The following is a 20,268-nucleotide window of genomic DNA, read 5'->3' as shown; positions in this document are numbered from 1 at the left end:
CCCCCCATTTTTACTGCGTGTGAAAAATGGATGTCGTCTTGCGGATCATTGGAATGCTTCTGTTACACTTGACCCAGAAATTCACATACCCCACAAAAAAGTGTTATGACGCTGACTGATGATGATGGTGTCAAACCCCATACAGTGTGCTCGACATGTTGTCTGGGTACCACTTTTTCTAATGTTATATAACCACCTCATAATAATTACATTCCTATCTCTTCGGCTGAAAATATTTAAGGATACTTTTCGGTTTTAGAGAGTTCAAAGAAGAGCAAACTGACCATTTTTCTTTAAAGTCACTGAATAGTAAATAGAATTGAATAGAAAAAAATAGTAAACAAGACTTTCTGTATTCTTCCTGCAGAAGCAGAATGTCAAATCAAAGAGCTGTTTGAAAAGGCAGCAAAGTCGTTTTATGCGTTCCTGGCCAAGAATTTGGCAACACTTGATGTGTAGTCTTAAAGTGTCAGTATCAACCTCAAAAGAGGGCCGGTGAACCTCTCCGCCTGTGAAATTTAGTCACCATGGCAACCACACCGTTTATCAAGATTGCACGCTCTAAAGAGAGGCTACTAATGTTTTGGACACACACTTAACTTAGCACAACATGCAAGCACACACAGCAACAAAAACATGTAGTGAGTATTGCTCGCATGGTTAAAAGCAAAACAATGTATAGCAATATAAATTTTTAAAATGTAGTCTAGGATGTGTGGTCTGGCTGAGCTTTTTGTTTTCACTATAACACTGCATCAGAAGTCAAGTCATAAAAAGATGCAGTTTGACAACATATACGCACGCGACGCACGCACACATACTGTACACTGGTAAGCAGGTGGCAGGGTAATTAGAGATTAGCTGCATGACTGGTAGCTTGTAGGTCTGATGGAGAATTCGCACTTTGTAAGTAATGTGGCAAATAAACCACATCTGAGTTGAAATTCACACTGGTCACAGGACTGCTCAAAGCGAAAATGTGTCACTGTTTATATGTGCTGCATGTCCTAGCAGTGTTGATGGCAAACTCTCAACTATGGCCATAAATTCCTCCCAAAGATGTCTAATCTGAATCTGTTGCTGTTACGTGTAGAATTATTGTGAAGAAAGCTATCATATTTATGAGGCAGCATGGCTCAGTGGTAGAGTGGTCGTCTCCCCAACGTTGGAGGTTCGATCCCCAGCCATTGTGACCATATTGAAGTGTCCTTGAGCAAGATACTGAAAAAACCCGGTTGCTCCTGATGCTGCATAATCAGTAAGTGAATAAGGGAAACATGGTTAAAGCTCTTTGAGTACCTCGGGTAGAAAAGTGCTATACAAGTGAAGTGCTAGTATTACTGTTGAGAGTTGTGTGCCAACATTGTTGCATAAAAAGAGATTAGACGTTGTTTATTGTATCCGACTAGAGGCTACATTGGATTCATAGTTGCCAATATGCTGTGTTTTCACAGTACTTGATCATATTATTCTGTCTCTGTCTTAAATTTTGATCAAGTTATTACATTGAATGTTATTCAAAAAACATTTTCAGTTAAGCACGTTTTTTTTTTTTTTTTACATAAAATTGTTGAACAATTTATATGATGCACGTTCAAAAAATATTGTGAGCTGTAGGGTGGGATGCATTTTGGTGTACCATATTGACAGTTTTGTATTTTCAACCTTTTGCTGACTCCGATATACAGGCATTTCAAGTTGAGACGCACAATATGCGGCTGAGGCAGTGCATTCGGGAGATTTCTCTCATATTGCCTGCTGACGCAAACAAAAACACAATCATTCGGAATGTCACTGTGGGCAATGCTTGTTGTATGCTTTTGCCCATTTCAACATCCCCCCACAAAAAAAAAGGTTCAATGTGTGAACGTTTTATCATGTTTCCGGCACAAGTGTGCTTGAGACGGATGGAAAAGACAACCGAGAGCCGCAGGGAAGGGGACACACAACACTTTAGAGGAGTGAAGGTTTTGTCGCCTAATGCAGTGCTTGAAAGTAATAGAGAAGCTCCATTAAGTACTATTAAAGTAAGAGGAACAAACCTCATGTACTACACATTTGAAACCTAGACTCTCTTTGACTCTTCAAAAAGGATGACTGTCTAGACCTAAAACCATACTCGTACTAATTGTACAAACACAACTAATTGCTAATGACTAAAATAAAATAACACACATTTTTGCTATAGTGAGTCACTGATGGTGTAGTGCTTTACTTGCCTGACTTCCGTGAGTGGGTTCAGTTCCCACTCGCTGACAGTGTGGGTGCCATGCTTCCTGTCTCTGTATGTTTGTAGTCTGCCTTTAGTACAGTGAAGGCTGTGATAGGCTCTAGTTCCGCAAAATCCTGAACAGTATGGAAAATAGAAAATAGATCAGATATTGCTTAGCTTCAGACACATCCAATGACAGCGATAAGGCAAACTTAGTGGAGGAAGTAAGACAGTATAGCTGAGTATAGTTATATGTGTGTTGAGAACCAAAGATGACGATACAGAAGCAGTTTTATCAGAAGTTCTTAATGGAAATGGTGAATTTTTTCCTTGGATTTTTGAAGGGTCTACACATACTGCCTATAGTTTCCCTTTCTGCTTCATCCAAGGATTGTGCTGTTTGTAAAAAAAGTTCCTGACCTCTTCCCAACAATTTTCCGATCACTTTCCCAGCTAGATTTCCACATTGTCGTTGAAGTTGTATATTCTGTGCTAATGTTACCGTAACCTATTGTCTGAGCTCACAAGTTTTTTGCATTAAACAGTACATTTGGCGCAATCAAACCATGGCTTCTTTCTTGTCCTTGATCACTCCTTGTTACAGTTGCATATCATAGCAGTGAGGTATTTGCACTGTCTGAACCTGAAGCATTAGCTGATTTCAACAGTCCAGAATTGAATATTTTGTCACCTTTTGGGTCACCTTAATACAATCCAGCAGTGAGGTAAACACTACGATTTATGTCACAAACGTTTTTCAGAAAAGACCAAAAAGTGCAGATAAAACATCAGCCCCTTGAAATGTATGAAAACCGGTGGATTCATCTTATCAATTCTTTTTCACTTATGCAATATCAATTAGAATAGTGTTGGACTAGTGGGGGCACATGCATAGAACATATTATTACCAAGAACATTTTGGACTTGAGATCCCCTTTGAAATACAGTACATACATTTTTCCAGGTTACGATCACTTTTCACACGTCTTGAGTTTTGTAGTAGCATCAACCCCTTGCCCTGCAAATTGTCTTAAATTGATCCCCATTCCTTTGAGTGATGGGATGATTGGGGCAAAAAGTCTCAATTTGTCCTCCCATCAAGTGTGTTAGTTAGTTTGTATGCTGTCCCTCACAAAAAGTTTCTCTTCTCATTTTTCTCTTCCTGTAACCTATAATCCATCTTAAAAATCGTAGAATTTCCATCCAATTCCTATAGCGCGCTTACTCATTAGGTTCTCGGCTGATTTTGGGCAAAAGGTGGGATACACAGTGGAAGTATCACCTGTAATTCACGAGACACATATAGACAAACTGCCATTCACAATCACAACCTAACGTTCATGTTTTGGGAATGTGGGAAGAAGCTGCAGGAAACCGATGCAAACATGGGGAGAAGATGCAACATCCAAACAGGAAGACCAATGGCAAGATTCAAACCCTGAACCCGAGAACTCTGGGGCAGACATGCTAGCCACTATATGATGGTTCTCCCTAAAGCTTCAATGATTTTTAATGAGTTCATTTTAAAACACGCTCAAAACGTTAGTGGACATTTAACAGCCAGTTCATATCGAGCAAATTCTTTGTTACTTATCAACTTTACTGCCACGTAGAGTCAAGGAAACTCTCTTGCCTTGATTGACAGTCTGAGCTACCCTGCTGCCCGTTGCCTAGCAACCAACCCCGCCTGAGAGAGTGAACCTCCCTGATGGAGCTTCGTGGAAAGCCGACGTCTTATCTCAGCAGTCTTGCCAACTCAAAAGAGGGGAGTGCGACTCTGCTCTCACGAGGAGGAAGAACTGGTATCTCTTATAACATAAAAGCTCACAGAAAGTTGACTATTTTTTTAGCACAACGCACAGTAAAGTCACCACTTGCAGTCAACTTGCTTACATGAATGATATGTCAATACTCATATTTGCTTTGTCCTTATGAATTTCAATTAAATAGTTTTATTGTACTGTATTTATATTTTCTGCATTTTAAACGAGCATCCATGCTTCAAAGCACTTTTAATTTGTTGTGACAATGCGTCAACATCATTGGATACACTGTTAATGAGAAATGTCGTACTAAATTAGCATGTCAACACGTTTGCTAATTGAGAACATTTCTATTTTGCAGCGAGCAAACATTTTTAGACACGCTCAAAGATCAGCCTGGTGGGTTTTGACATGTTTCAGATCTGCTGTCATGTCTCCCTGTGACGCGAAATGATTAAAGCACAGAAACACTTTGGTGACAAGCCCACAGTTGCAGTACGTCCTCACACAAAGTGTGGCACTCAGATTTCTACTGAAAACACACTATTCCTGATTCATGTCATAACTTGGCCTGACTACCGTATCAAACTTTACACGGATACAACTATGAGTTGCTCATAGTTCCCAGACGGACTGAACATCCTTGAAAACACAAAAACAAGTAGGATGCACCGATTAGTACATAGACGACTTTACTGAACATCACTATATATATGTATATATATATATATATATATATATATATATATATATATATATATATATATATACATACATATATTTATTTTTTGGGGGGGGGGCAGATTCGGTCTTTTTCCTTTCACTTGTTCACTCACCTATTTGGTTGAAGTTTTTGTTACAATATCAATTAAATAAAAATGTGTGTTCTAAAAATTTAGATTTTTTTTCTTTTGGTCTTCGAAAAGTATTGAAAATTGACTATGGTAATTATGTTATGTGAAACTATGAAATCAACACATTAATACAACTATTAACACAAATTCCCTTTTACGTCACACATTTTTTCCTGCATTATTAACGCATGATCCCCACGTAACCCTTATGTAACCCGTTTGACAAATCCTGAACAGCACCAGGCATACGTAGCAGGGCGAAGGGTCACAGCTCTCTATTAGTTAATGCCAAAGAAACCATAAAGTTGACGAATCATGAGTTTTTGTTATCTGATAATGAGATTCACAGATACTGTATGCGGCCCATCCATTTTCTAAAGAACTTATAGTGTTCAGTAGGAAGGTTCCTGCTGTAAAGAGAAAAGTGCAAATCACTTAACCACTGTAATTCCTATAGGTGAACATTAACAAAAAACTCCTGCTTGTCTTTGAATCAAGACATTGTGTACTTGCTGAATTTATTGTACTTCATGTTGGAATAGATTAAAATATTTAATACTTTATTTCCAAGCTCATACATAGGCTGTAGAGTTGCTGACATTGTCTCTATGGATGTAAAGACTGAACAGATGGAGCTCTTTAAAGAGGGGTCTGTGGACAGTCTGCTGGGAATACTGGGAAGAAGAGCTTTGACTTTGCTCCTTTAATAAACATTAAATCTACCAGTATAGCAAATTCTTGTTGTTAAAGTTGGATAGGCTTAAAAATTAAATTGAACTTGTTCAGTTAAGGATGAGATACAGCAATTTTATACATTTTCACAACCCAATAAAGGAATTGTGTTGCACTTCAAGGACGCTCTGAGTTTCTGAACGGTCGGAGTGAACCAGTAGGCGCTTGGAGCGCACTTCCAAACATGCCCTTAAGATCCTATTTCAGTGAGGGACGAATATTTGTGAGTATTGGTGAAGGTAGCTCCAGACGTTCACCAACAGTTTTAATGGCAGTTGAGCTATTTAATGAAAGTCAGATTAAACAAGACAGTGAAGCCTTACTCTGACCAATGTGGCAGGTCAAATCCATAAAAAAAAAATGGTTCTTACTCTTACCCTGTTTTGGCCACTCCCACATAGGAGGGCGGCTCTGTCGAGCCAAAACAATGTTTTAGTATCGTTCCATGTGTGACTTTGTTGGCTTAACTAGTTTAACCTAATAAGTGTAAGTGTGCAAATCAATGGCGGAGCTAGGATGTTCCCCACAGGGGACGTGGGGAAATGTGGAAAAACATTTGTGGAAAAAAAAAAAGAAAAATACCCAAAAGTCAATTATCTGGTCTACAACTACGGGGGTCCAAGCATATTTCGTGGAGGGGGTCATTGCCAATGAAACAATACTTGCACTCCCAGCTTTTCAAACATCGAGGCCATACTGATGACAAATTAAAATAGTAGGAAATCCTGCTAAAACAAGTGACTATTAGATTCATATGGTTTATTTGTATTTAAAAAAAAAATGAGTGTAGAAGATTCATATATACAGTGCCCTGCATAAATGAGTACACCCCAACAGGTTTGTCAGAACAAATTAGGTTTCAAGATTTTAATCAAGATTTTCTGTGGAATACTATACTACAAAATACTCCCAGGTACGGGTAGGCGATATGGGCAATAAAAAAAACATCTAGATATTTTTTCCAAAAACTCGATAACGATAATTTGACAATATTTAAAAAAAATGATTTTCAATCTGCACTTGCTTCACAGACCAATTGTGGATAGACACTGTTTGTGAACATCTCTTTTAAATTGCTAAATACAGCTTCTGCAAAACAATGATATTCTACGACAATATTTAACAATAAAAAACAAAAATTTATGTATTGACTTAAATAGATTTTTGGGAGTACTGTATTTATGTCTCTGCTGTTATTCCATAATGAAGTGACATTTTGAGCTGCAGTAAGTACTGGTGTACCACTGCCACCTACTAGAGCAATCAGAATGAGAAAAGGTGTTAACTACAGCAATCAGAATGAGAAAAAAATGTATTTGATATGTGATGTGTGACGAAGTGTCACCCAGCGAGAGAAAAAAAAGACGTCGTCATGACAAACATAACGTCATAACAAAACTGCAGTTTACCGAAAAGTGCATTTTCCCACTCATTCATCGCTGTGATATGTAGACTTGTGACTTTGTTCATGTTTGGCTGTATTCTGCTGTCACACTAATAAGCCGTCATAGTTTGTGAAACAACATGCCTCGGGAATACAGGGTAGTTATGAATGATGCGGACTACAAGCGAGTAAACTGAATGTTAACCGATCATCCAGGATGTCACGTTTGACTTGCTCGCTAAAGTACTGAGTGTGTGTGTGCGTGCGTTTAAGCTTTTGTTTAGAGTGCTTGCGCGGTCGCTACGTTTTTTTTTCAATCCATCGTGCAACAGAATTGCTCTTCACGGTGACCGTTTTGGCACATCTAACAATGTTATTCCCACCGACGTCAGTCCTGTCAACCCCAAACCATTTATAGACTACAGACGACGTGGACCCGCGCCTCGCTATGAATCGGATCCATGCTCGACACTCTGTTTAAAACAGCTCCGCTGCAGTGCGGACAGAGTCACGTGACCGGGTCCTGCCCGCTGATTCGGCGAATGATTATCACTGCCTCCTACTCTGACGTCAATGCACACTGATTTTCAACATTTCCTCATGCTTTGCGGCCGTCGACTGACTTGCGTCGTTATGCTTTTAGAGGCAGTATCAATACACCATAATGTAAAATTACACATCGTGAAAGCAAGATTGACGATGGTATCGATAACGATATATATCGCCCACCTCTACTCCCAGGAAAGTGGGCCATTGAATGCAAACAAGATTTGTTCATTTGTACACACCCAAAAAATATTTTTCGTAAATTTTCTAAAGACCATGTTGCACAAATAATTGGACATTATATTATCAACCTTACTTTCATGTCATGAGTTAAAACACATATTGTACAACAAATTTTGTCAAAATTTTAGAAATTGTTCTTTTGCTCATTGAGATACTGAATACATTTTCAAGGGGGTTGTACTCATACTCTATATGCTGAGCACTGTAGGTGCAAACCCCACAGTGGCGTAGTTGACTAAGATGGCTGACGTGTTGCAATAAACTCTGTTCTTCTGTACATTGCTAATTGTACACTTCCTGCAAAATTCTTATGACAGCACAAGCAATTATTACTCATTTTGAAACAGGTTTCTCAGTCACACATGAAATATTGTGCATAAAACAACAGTTCAAAGGCTAGCCCACGAGCTGTGAAACCTCTGTGAGCAGCGTGTCTCATACAGTATGTCTAATTAGAGCCATATTGAAGTGTTATTCTTTAATGAGCATGTCTTTGTGGCTGCTAAGGTAAAATAAGGCTGAAGGAATTATGAATAGATTAGATAGATTATATGCATGTATTGGGGCTTCTAATAGATTTTGTTCAAATTTATTTTCTCTCAAATAGAGAAAATTTTAATTCCATTGTGTAAAACTTGCGCATAAATTTAAAAAGTGTTTTCTTGAAGAGCTGACCTTCGTAGAGGCTGCTTGATAAAAAGAGACATCACAATATGTTAAAATATTAATTCACGAGGCAGTGCAAAGATAAAAAGCTTAAGATGAAAGAAGAATTCCATTTAGGGCTTGCCGGTTGCTTCGAAAATACGCACATTTAAAGCCAGGAGCAGCTTGTGTTGTCTTAACCTTTGCACTGCTGTTCAATTCCCTTCCTTCCCTTCAAGAGATGGTGAAACTGAGGTCAAAAATCATTTGACCATTTCTTTTCAGACTGTGCAAATTCGCATCTATTCAAAGTCTGAGTTCCATAGTTTTTTGTCTTTTTGTCTCATGTCCCCTATCACTTTCTTCTTTCCAAATATATATTCTCAAACAATCCATAGAGGCTAATTTTAAAGAGTTCCTGGCTTTGATGTGATTCTTTTCCATTATGACGCAACCTGGGAACTTCTGTGCAACCTTTAAGATGTGAACCGATTTCATACAGGGAACATCTTGGAGGGAGCAGACAAATGTGATTATTTCAGACCACTTTAGAGTTTCACTGTGATGCATGAAGAACTGCTTGTGGGCCAAATAGAATAAAAGAGAGGGGAAAAAAAACAAAAGAGTGAAGCAGGCTTTCACCGTGGGCAGCACTTTACAATGTAATTCTTGATGTATAGATTTAAAGAATAACACACAATGAAATATTGTCACATTAATTCAATTAATATAACTGTGTGGCAGTAGACAATGTTAATTTTTATGGCATTCAAGTCAAATCAAATGTATTTATATCTAGCCCTTTATCACAAGAGGCTCAAAGGGCTTCATGTACAAAAATGAATGACATCCTCTGACCTTAACCCCACAAGTTCAGAGCACATTCTATTGTTGAAGTGTTAAAAAACAACAAGCTCATATGTACCATTTTGCCCAAATTGATGCAAACACAATTTATTTTCACTTTTTGCCATCGAATCTCCTCTTGCATTAGTTTCACGTCTATTGAGCGCTATCTGATAGAGCTTCACCAGAGTTGGAGTGGAACAATTTAGCCTTATCCAAGAGTTTTAATACACACCTGCTGATGATTGTTTGGCCTTCACAGAGATTTGTGCTCTAACCTTTTTTTTTTTTTTTTATGCACGGTGCAAAACCAAGTGTTTGTAATGAGACCTATCAGTGTCATCTCGTCATTGTCAAGTACTGCACATAACTATTAACTGTAGTGTTAGAACAGTTTCTATTGCTAGCACAACATGAGAGTGTGGCTGGTTCACTTTTATCACAGACCCTAAAAGTAGGAGAGGTCACTGTGATAATGAGGTTCGATTCTCCTTATTACAAGGCAGTGTACTATCGAAACGATTCTGAAACTGTTATTTTAAGGTTAAATTATTACACACTTTTGCCCAGGGCCTCACAATAAAAAGCTTATTCCACTGGTCGTTACTTGCATGACCTTGATTCTGCACAAATCTGCAGCTACCCAATCTCCTCCTCACCACGAGGGGGAGAGAAAATCAGCTTATGTCATGTAGTGTACAGTACATGTCATAAGCTATTAAATGTCCTTCACTGAAGTCTCTTTCACCAGTGGTTAATATTTGGAGGATATTGCACTATTATTGTGGTCATTTTTCCATTTTAAATACAAGAGAATTGCTAAAGTGCTGGAAGATTTCCCTGCATCCCCTCCAAAGCCTCCCACCGTTCTTTCCATCTGCCGTGTCACGGTGCTACTTCGTCAGCCCACAGGAGGAAAATATAAATACCTGGAGACCTGGAGTGGCACAGAGCGCCACATACAAAGGTGAGGCTTTAGCATCATTTGCAGAGACGGTGAGGTTAAAATGGCTTGACAAGAGCTTTGAAGACCACCTGTGTATTTTTGAGTTCATTTTTTTTATTTGAACTAAATGATGACAAGCCTTACTCTTTGGTAGGCTACATGCTGAAAAATTACAATAAACTAACTAATAGCCTACTTTACTTTGAACTATGATTCATCCTTTACTTTCCTTCGGAAACCTAAAATCAATCTAGAATTTATCTATTACACGAAAACAACACAGATCAGATTTTCTGGTCCTATCTCATTACTGTTGTGACTGTGGTTGCCAGGCAGAAGTTATAAAGTTCCATCGTTGTCTACTTTGTAGACAACTAGCATGGCAATTGTTGTGATATGCTGACATTTAGGATACCTAGTAAAAATCATCAAGTCATTTTCTGCGTTTGAGACGAACAAACAAAACCATCTGCATTCATACAGATATGCAAAATGACTGAAAATACTGTCAAATGCATGCTGGGCCAGCAGTTGGTGTTAGCATTCTGCAGAGCTGGGCAGTCCGTCCCTGGGCCGGACCGGTCGGACCATACGCCCATTTTTGGCTGCGACCTCTGGCCGTCTGTTTGACTCAAATAATTATACATACAATACGACAAATCCAACCCCGGGGCTCGCAATGCAAGTAAGCACACGCAGTTGAGTAAGTACTACTGGCGCATTTGAAGCGTGTCCACAGCGGGTTCGAATAGTAAATTAGCCAGCTAATGATCTTTAAAAAGCCTCTGCCGTTAGCATCCCTCCCACGGCGACGTCAATCACGGACGCTATTTTTATATTTTTTGGGAGTCGGGGGTCGGAACGGGCGGGGGCCGACAATGTTTATGAATATGGCTGGTAGGTCGCGGCCGGAAGGATACCCAGGTCAAGGGTGGAGGGTCGCGGCCGTACCCACAAAAAAGGGTCAATCCCAACCAGCCAATCCAAAGGCAGATACAGTAATGACATCCATTTACACAGACTTGATAGCCACTAATCCCCATGCTTCCATCACTGCTCTGTATTACATATTGCAATACACATTACAAATCATGAAAAATTGCCCATTGACTCTAATACAGAGTGTATGCGTGTCCATGTGTGTAAGCATGGCAAGACTTGCTGTATCTTTGAAAGGGGCCTCTCATGCAGAGGGTGCAAATCTGTTTCAGGGCAATGTCCTCCCGCCTCTTGAGGCTTGTCAGTCACACATCTTTTTCTTTGTGTGCTCTGCCATACCACTTTTTCTGCGGTTTTACAAGGCTTTGCTTCAGTCTCCCTCCAGTGAGGATGTTGCAGTCCGTTCAAGTCAAGTGCACCCCGTACTGACCTGGATTGAGAGCAGAGCGCTCGGCAATGTGACCAATGTAGAATGAATTCAGCACAGCAAAGCCTTGTCATGCTCCACAGCCACACAAAATTCTCACAGGAGCACAATCACTACTTTGCCAACCATTAGGTTTCCTTCTACACTGACAGAAAGAGGTGACGTTAAATACGTTAAACGTATGACTTCTGAAAGGATTTTGCCAAAGGGGATTTATTGGGATTTGTAATTGCTTTATGGCAGAGGCGTGCAGAAAGCTTAGAAAGAGGCAGGTGCTCAAAGTACACGGGGGAAGAATAGTTAGAAATACTCTACAAGTTGTAGAGTAGCATATATAACAATTAGTTATATAGTCAAGTATGTTGTAGACTACAACATACTTGACTATATAACTAATTGTACTCTGCATAGTACATTGTATAGCTTGTAAGAATAATAACGTATATAATGATTCATGTGTTATGATGTCTATGTCTCATATTTGTATTATGAAGGATAGAGGTTGATGATTAGCCTTGTTAGCTAGTGTGTGTGTCATTATCATACATGTGTGAAAGCAAAGCACACCAAGCAAGCTCGGCCAAGATTAGAACAAAGCTAAAGCTAAACCTACAAAGCTAACAAGGCTAATCATCAAACCTATATCCTTCAGAATTAGCTGACAAGGCTAATCATCAACTTCTACCCTTCGTAATACAAATGTGAGACAAAGGCATCATAACACATGAATCATTATATACATTATTATTCTTACATAGCTAAAATTACTTGCGTGACTAGAATGTTCCTGCTGTGCCGGTTTGCTGACTTATTACACAGCACGGGAAATGTGCCCACGAGCAGCAGACATGAATGGGGAAAAACAATTCATTGTGGCAGCCATGTAGGTATAATGTGCATACAAAATCACGGTCAATAATTTGTGGCCCAGAAATACTCATTTGTGGACGCGAAATTGGTATAAGTTATGGATGAAATACACATTTGTGGCCACAAAGTAGCTGTGGCTCTATACTGTTAGGAAAGCAAATCAAGAGCTCCTTCCCTAGAAACAATAAGGTGGTCAAAACAGTGGACAGGGATAAAAAAAAAATCATGATTTAATTTTCTTTTAGGCAGGGGTTAAGAAACAAAGACATTCCCATAAAACAGGCATTGCAGGTTATTGACAAGAACAGACTGAGAAAAGATATTTGTCTTAACGACACCGGTCATTGCACTTTCGAGGGAAGGTGCACAGTGCACACCATTTGTTTGCCCATACATCAAAGTTGTGCATGAGAATGAAATTATCCACAATTGTTCAATCACTAATTTAATACATTACAATACACAACCATCAAAGTTCTCTGTCACAAGTGGCCACCAACTAGCAAACGTAAGATGCAAACGCTTGTGTTACATCAACTTCCTAAACACTTTCTCAAAGGTCTTAGAGCCATGAGTGAGTCCACAAATAAAACAACAAGCTGACTACCCCGGTGCATTTAATGAATCTACACACACTGCAACAACTTGTGATAGTAGTTAATCATTACTAACTTTTAGGATGTTTGTGTCTGACCTAATCATGAGCATCTCAGAGACACAGAAAAAACCTGTACAAAAAACATGGTGATTCAGCTCCTTTTGTCGGAAATTAGGTGGACTCGGCTGAGTTGTCTTGCCACCCCACAGCCCCCCCCCCCCCTTTTGCGTTTACACACTTGCTGTGGAACTTTATTGATTCCATGATTAGTTTTATCTTTTTTTTTTTCATCTGGGTTACACTGCGATTTATTGTCAGAAGGCCACAGAGATGCTTTCATAGACACACACCCATCACAGTAACTATGAAATGTTTAAGTTGAGCCTCATAGCGTGATTTTACATCATGTAAGCTATCATTGTCTCATAGTGCAGATTAAACTGCTATGTACCGTAGTGGTATTTGATTGATTTGACTTAAAAGTAGCAGAACAGACACGCCCACCGCATTTGAGAGTGGAGCTTGTTTTTTCAGGATTTTGAAGCATCATTTGATATACTTATACATTTGGCAGTGTTGTAAAGATTTACAAGACATAGTTATTTTTTTGCTATACAGAGTGTTTTAACATAAAGCTTTCTTGCTGTGAAGTGACAATTCTGCTATTTTGTGTGTTCTATTGTGGGGAGATGGTAAACTCTAGCAGAAGTGAAGTGCTTGTTTAAGACTTCTTGGATTGTAGACTGACATCTTTCCCTTGTCCATGGGATCAAACATGTGTTATACATAATAATAAGGCATTTTAACATAAAAAACAACGTGCATAAAATGACCACTTTAGGCAACTTTCTTGTGAAAAACAAAAATGTAAATGTAAATAGTCATTAGGTATGCTGAAATCTTTGAGAAACTGCCAACTATTGATTGCATACATCCAAGTGGTGTGGCAGCATTGTCTGAATGTCATTAGGTGTGCATGTCCTGAGGTGGTTTGGATGAGCGTTTGAGCAATATCTGCCACGAAAATGTTGGCACGCATTCTGCTTGAGAATCGAACGTTGTTGTTTAGCCATCGGCTTCAACCCACACCTGCAGTGCATAAATACATAAACTCAGTAACACAAACTTCTCATTTTTCAAACAACCACGCTGCTATTTTGGGAAGGCCCTCGTTGTTTGTGTTTTAGACTACACTACATTGGTTTAGGTTAAGCTATTCTTTTTTTTTGTGTGTGTATGCTCCCAATCCCAATTTGCATTGATGTCATGGCATTATATGAAAAGAATATGATTTAATTAGACTTTGGATTAGAACCGATAATACACATTCGAATCCAGCGTAAATGAAGCCTTAGCTGACAGTGGTGCACCCTATTTTTGCAGGTTAAGCCATCTTTTCGGTAGAGTTGAGTTTAATGGGATGGAAATGGCAAGTGAAACATGCCATAAGGCTTACTTGTTGCTGATCCATAAACAAGGTGCCCAAATAACTTTGAATCCTCTTTCCGTTGGTTTGTGTTGTGTTCTTCCAATTTCATTCCCATTGAAACTGTTGATGGTGAGATATTTGCGTGAATTTTCCTCCATCTCCATCTCCATAGATGCCTTTCAACAAACAGTGAGGGCCGGAGATGTGCGTATAGCGGATCAATGCAATGGTTATGCAATTATACAGGTTTTAAAAATGCATATTTTTCCTTACTATTCAGTGTGTTGAACAAGACCCACTGATACCCATCCCATCACCATGCTGCTTGAATATATTAACTAATTTTTTACAGCATCAAAAGCTACGAAAAAGTCATGGCTACATCTGACATTACTTACATCGGCAGCTTGTATATGTTGATTAAGCCTAATTAAAGATTAAGCACTAACAGTGCTCTTAGTGCTTTTCTTGCCGCGCTGTTTCGCTTAATGTGGACATGCCTGATTAATCTATGAAAAGAGTGTGAATGAATGTGGCTTTAAAAGCTTGGTGGTTGTGATCAACACCCATGGCAGCCTCTATTTATGATAATTCTGCTTAAGAATGGTTGAAATATGTTTAATGGATACATATACACCGATTATGTAGGAAGGAAGGAACAAAGTTAGTACTGCTGATCATTTATTTCTAGTACATCAACATAGAGTCAGGCATGAATTGCATGGCATTTTACTGGCAGAAAGATAAAATTGTCCCTGACACTTTCTCTTTTGGTGAAGTCTCTGAATAAATTAATGGGGCACTTTTGAGTTACACTCACCACAGGTAGAAATCAATTCAAGAGTAGCCCAACTCACGCACACTCTGCTCCCCATACTGCATAACATTGGCAACACAACCATTGTAGATTTCATTAAATGAAATAAGTGTACCTGCTTACAAATAAACAATTAGTGATTCTATTGAATATTGAAATTAGGAGGCTCTCTCAAGAAAAATTAGTTTGTTTTTTTCTCTTTTATGTTTCAATTCCTTTTTATAGCTTCACAAATATACAACCATAACCGAGGAATTGATTGTTCTTATTAAAGAAACGTGTGTTTTTCCTGCCTGGTTTTGCGACTGGTTTAAACGGGTCCCTTCAACCAGTGAGCTTCCAACCCACCAGTGTTCAACCCAGATGCATCTAGTTAGTCATGAGTATTTTATGCTCCACTCTGTGTTTAGATTTATGTAACATTATATTGGTCACAAGAGGAGCGGAACAACATACCACATTGTGCTGCCTCAGCTATAATCCCGCAGTAGTTGTTGTTGAAGGTGATGATGATGATGGATGCATCTGAATCTGACTATTACTGATTACTTTTCTCGAAGCACCAATATGTAAATTGTGCCATCTAATGTCATGGAATAGAGGGCTCAATATATTCATTCCAATGGAGAACAAAATTGCTACACTTCACTGTTATAAATTACAGTTTATGATTTTAATTTATGACTGGAAATATTATTTATAACTGTGTGATTTTTTTTTCACTATCTGCTCAAAGTTGTAAAGGCTTGATTTAATAATCACTCATTTGGCACACGCCACAAATGCGGACAAGTGAGAGGGATGAGTGGAAAAGACAAATATGTGGAATGATAAAACAACTAGCTTAGAAAATGTAGTAACATTCATTCCAGCCTAATCATTATTTACTGGGAACTTGAAAGGATACAATACCATGGAGGTTGAAACACTACATTCATTTTTATAGATTTTTATAACCTCTGGTGTAAAATTCAAAATTCGACTAAAACTTTCAGGAACAAAGCAACGAAGCAAACAAAAGCACAACAAAGCACAAAACCTGACATCACGAGAGATAATATATCGCTAACTCCTGTGTATTTTGATGAGAGCTCGGTATAGCGAGCATCTAGGATTAACGCTGAGTGTGTCTTGCTTTTTGCCAACTGCTGTGACAATAACTTAAAAATATGGCCTGTCATCATCTATGGTGCTACATAAGGCATCAGCAGGGTTTACATTATGTGGAAGCCAATGGGAAGCAAGCCACCTGAGCACCCATAACGTAAATGTATCCATACACTGGGTCTTTTATTAATGGTCAAAAGTCAGTATTTTATTGAATATATTGCATTAGCCCATAATAATGTCACACAGTGATGGTCATTTTTCATATGGATAATAATGGTTCCACATGGGTGACATTTTGGCCCTGAAACACATTATTTCTTTTTCTATTACGTGCTATGAGAATAATTGTCTCAAAATTGGTGCTTGATCATTCAGCGTCCCAGAACAGATGCTCAACCTAGCAAAGCTGCATTTCTTTAAAATACAATCAGACCTAAGTAGTTTCTTACCATATGATCATATACCTTGTGTATATCAGACATATCACAGTTCCACTTTAGCCACCTTAGCACTTTAGTCATATAACGCCAATGTTGAGCTTGTCATGCTTGACACAGTTTAATTCAAAGAGTCAACACTCCCCAGCTCGGCAGACTTTTGACTAGTAGCGAGAATATATATTCTGACCGTCCGCCGGGTGTACCTGATCCCCTCTGCTCACTTTGGTCAAACTCATAGCTCAGTGCTTTGTTTCCCCCTGCCATACAGCTAATTTCAGCATCACTGGAAATACGGCATTATCATATTATTTATGAGGTCTGGTCATCGGAGGCACTGCTCAAGCAGGAATATCAATTGAGTTCTGGGGCCGTCCCGCTCCAGGGCCCGCCGCTTGGTCTGTTCACTTGCATCATGGTCTGAATGTCATCTTCCATTTGAAGCTTATTTGTTCTCTATTTAAACACAGCCTGAAGACGCCCTGCGGGCACCCTATTTTTGCAGGTTAAGCCATCTTTTCGGTAGAGTTGAGTTTAATGGGATGGAAATGGCAAGTGAAACATGCCATAAGGCTTACTTGTTGCTGATCCATAAACAAGGTGCCCAAATAACTTTGAATCCTCTTTCCGTTGGTTTGTGTTGTGTTCTTCCAATTTTATTCCCATTGAAACTGTTGATGGTGAGATATTTGCGTGAATTTTCCTCCATCTCCATCTGCAGATACGCTTGCGCCAAATCAATCTTTGTGAAGTGCTCACCATTTGCCAAAGATGCAAAGATGTCATCGATGCGAGGGAGCAGATATTGGTCTGCATGTATCACTGGATTCACTGTCACTTTAAAGTCACCACAAATACGCACCTTGTCTGTTGACTTTTTTGAAACAGGAAGAATTGGTGTTGCCCATTCAGACCACTCTACTTTGGTTAATATCCCTTGATCCACGAGGTGTTGTAACTCAGCTTCCACCTTAGGACATAAAGCGTATGGAACAGGGCGAGCTTTGTGAAACTTTGGTTTTGCATCTTTTTGCAGTTCAATACGTGCTTTTATGTTTTTCATTGTTCCTATGCCTTCACTGAACACGTTAAGATGTTTGACGAGTATGTGTGCCAATTGTGCATCTGCATGCTGCTTGGAGGCAATCTTCATACATTGGATCTCATGCCAGTTCAGTTTGATTTGTCCTAGCCATCGTCGTCCAAATAGAGGAACAGGTCCATATTTTAGTACAAATAGCTCAAGGTTACAGGTTTGTTTTTCATATTTGACTTTCACCTTGAGTTTTCTCAATGGTGAGACTTTTTGACCACTGTATGTCTTCAGTTTCACACCAGTACGTGACTCTTCATTTCTATGAAATGTTTCTTGTAGTCTTTAAAGGATGTGATGGAGAGAGCTGAACCTATGTCCAATTCCATTTTTAATGGCACGCCATTGACTCCAAGTGTCAGCCAAATCACATCTGCATTATCCTCTGTAGCATATAAATCTAGGCAAGAAAATTCCTCTTCATATGAACTTGAGTCAGTTTGTTCCACATTACATACTCTTTGTCCACTTGTCTTTACATCAGCATGACTGTGTTTTAATTTACATATTTTCTGTATGTGTCCTCTTTTATTGCATTTACGGCAGTCTTTTTCCTTAAACCAACACTCATCAGGGTCATGTGACTCCTTGCCGCCTCTAAAACGGGGCTTCAATTTGGCATCGCGCTGCTTGGTATGCATTTTAAACACAGAGCATATTGCTGAATTTATACCATGTAACTCAGTTGCATCCTTTGCTGCTATTTCCGCTGATATGGCTATTTCCAGTGCTCGATTCAGGGTAAGCTTGTCCTCCGTTAAAAGGTGTTTCTGTGTGTGCTCGTTGTACAATCCACAGACAAAACGGTCACGGAGCACGTCAGATAGTCCCTCTTCCAAACTGACAGTGCTCCGTGTGTCTCCGAAGCTCGGCAATCACTAACGGTGCTGGGTTTAAGTGATTTTTAAGTATTGCCGTTATCTCGTCAAAGGTTTTGTCAGCCGGTTTATGAGGCTGCGGAGTAGGTTGTACGTCTTCGCACACATAACACTGATCAGTATGGCGACCCTTCTCTCGTCGTCGATCTCATTAGCGAGGCAATACTGTTCAACTCGTTCCACATAAGTTGTCCAGTCCTCAACGGTGCTATCAAAGGTGTCCATGTGGCCCAATTTTCCAGACATGTTGGTGTTATTCTTTACCTTGATCTTGTTAACGATCGTACCCACCTCCGGTTAGCTTTCAGCCAGATGAGCAAACTCCGTCCAAAAAGCAAAAACCACAAATTTTTAGAACGTCTCACTAGTTCGGTTCGGTCCTTAGCACATGTCCGTCTTTGATTCTCGTCGCCAGTTTTGTTATGCTTATCACTTACATAACCTTTATAAAGATGGCAAAACACCAGTTCATAGTTTGCTGTGCTCTCTTTACTAAACAGGTGCCACAACACAATTTCAATATCACTCCGCGAAGGCAAAACAATAGGTGGTGTCCTATAATAACAAAAGGTAGTCCCCCTGGATTGTATAACTGTCTAGAGCAAATACATAACATGTACCATAAACCATACCATACCACTGTTGTTAGTTCATGGATGGAAGCGTGCCAAAAAGTGGTTGAGTGATGGAAAGATACAGACATTCATGTTTCAGATACATCAGTACTCTCGGTCAGTCTAAGTTAATTTGAGGATTTGGTTGAAAAAAAAAGCACTCCTTTTTTTTTGCTCCCTTGTGGTAAAACACAAGTCTGATCTTCTGTCTTAGTTTAGAGTCAAGCCAACAATCTGTTCATTGGCATGTAAAATGGACAACTTGCCAGCGTTGGGACAGACAGATTTAGACTGTTAGCATGAAAACATTATTTCCTCAAAGCAGACTAATCAACAGCAGGCGCTCAGACCTTTTTCTTTTTTCAAATGACACAGGGGCCATTTACACAACAATTTGTTTCTTGCAGTAAGTTTGGTTGTTTGGGGTCTCAAACTGCATGCTTTGTGTTTCAAAGATCATCATTATTGTCCCTGTGTAACTGGAATTGGTCAAACTAAAGTGATTTGCATGTATGTTCAGTTTGGGTATGTGTGAGTATGTCATACTTGCATTGGATGCTCTCATTATTGTCAGTGGAGGAGATCTCCAATATTTACTTCTCAACATGTGGTAGCAAGGCATAAGGAGGAGGAAACTGAGGGCAGACGGCACCAAAATGAAGGCTAGTCAGTTTAATATTGCCTTGTCCACAGCAACAGTGAACTATCGTTAGCATGACCATTCTGTCACTCATATGGTGTTTACTCTGCAAGCCTGGCACCCTGGTAGCTACTTGGATTTGCCAATGGATTGGCAGTCCCCAAAATGCAGTGGAAAAGGGGCAAAGAGGAAAAGTATTCCTGCACAGGCTGAGTGAGGAAAATGGTGGCTTCACCCCTAGTTCG

At 39.4% G+C, this 20,268-nt stretch overlaps 1 protein-coding gene across 1 annotated transcript in view; it reads left to right on the top strand.

Annotated features, from left to right (window-relative positions):
• The first annotated feature begins 9,974 nt into the window (after positions 1-9,974).
• Positions 9,975-20,268, top strand: part of negr1 (neuronal growth regulator 1) — a 191,306-nt gene continuing 181,012 nt past the window's right edge. The window contains exon 1 of the mRNA XM_086047306.1: positions 9,975-10,192. The gene's annotated coding sequence lies outside the window, so the exon portion shown is untranslated. The remainder of the gene's footprint in view (positions 10,193-20,268) is intronic.

This window comes from Filicampus tigris, chromosome 12 (assembly GCF_054856515.1).
Source record: "Filicampus tigris isolate MCC_2025a chromosome 12, RoL_Ftig_1.0, whole genome shotgun sequence".
In the NCBI taxonomy this organism is placed as follows: Eukaryota; Metazoa; Chordata; class Actinopteri; order Syngnathiformes; family Syngnathidae; genus Filicampus; species Filicampus tigris.
The sequence above is the reverse complement of the archived record's forward strand: the minus strand, read 5'-3'. Positions and strand labels throughout refer to the sequence as shown.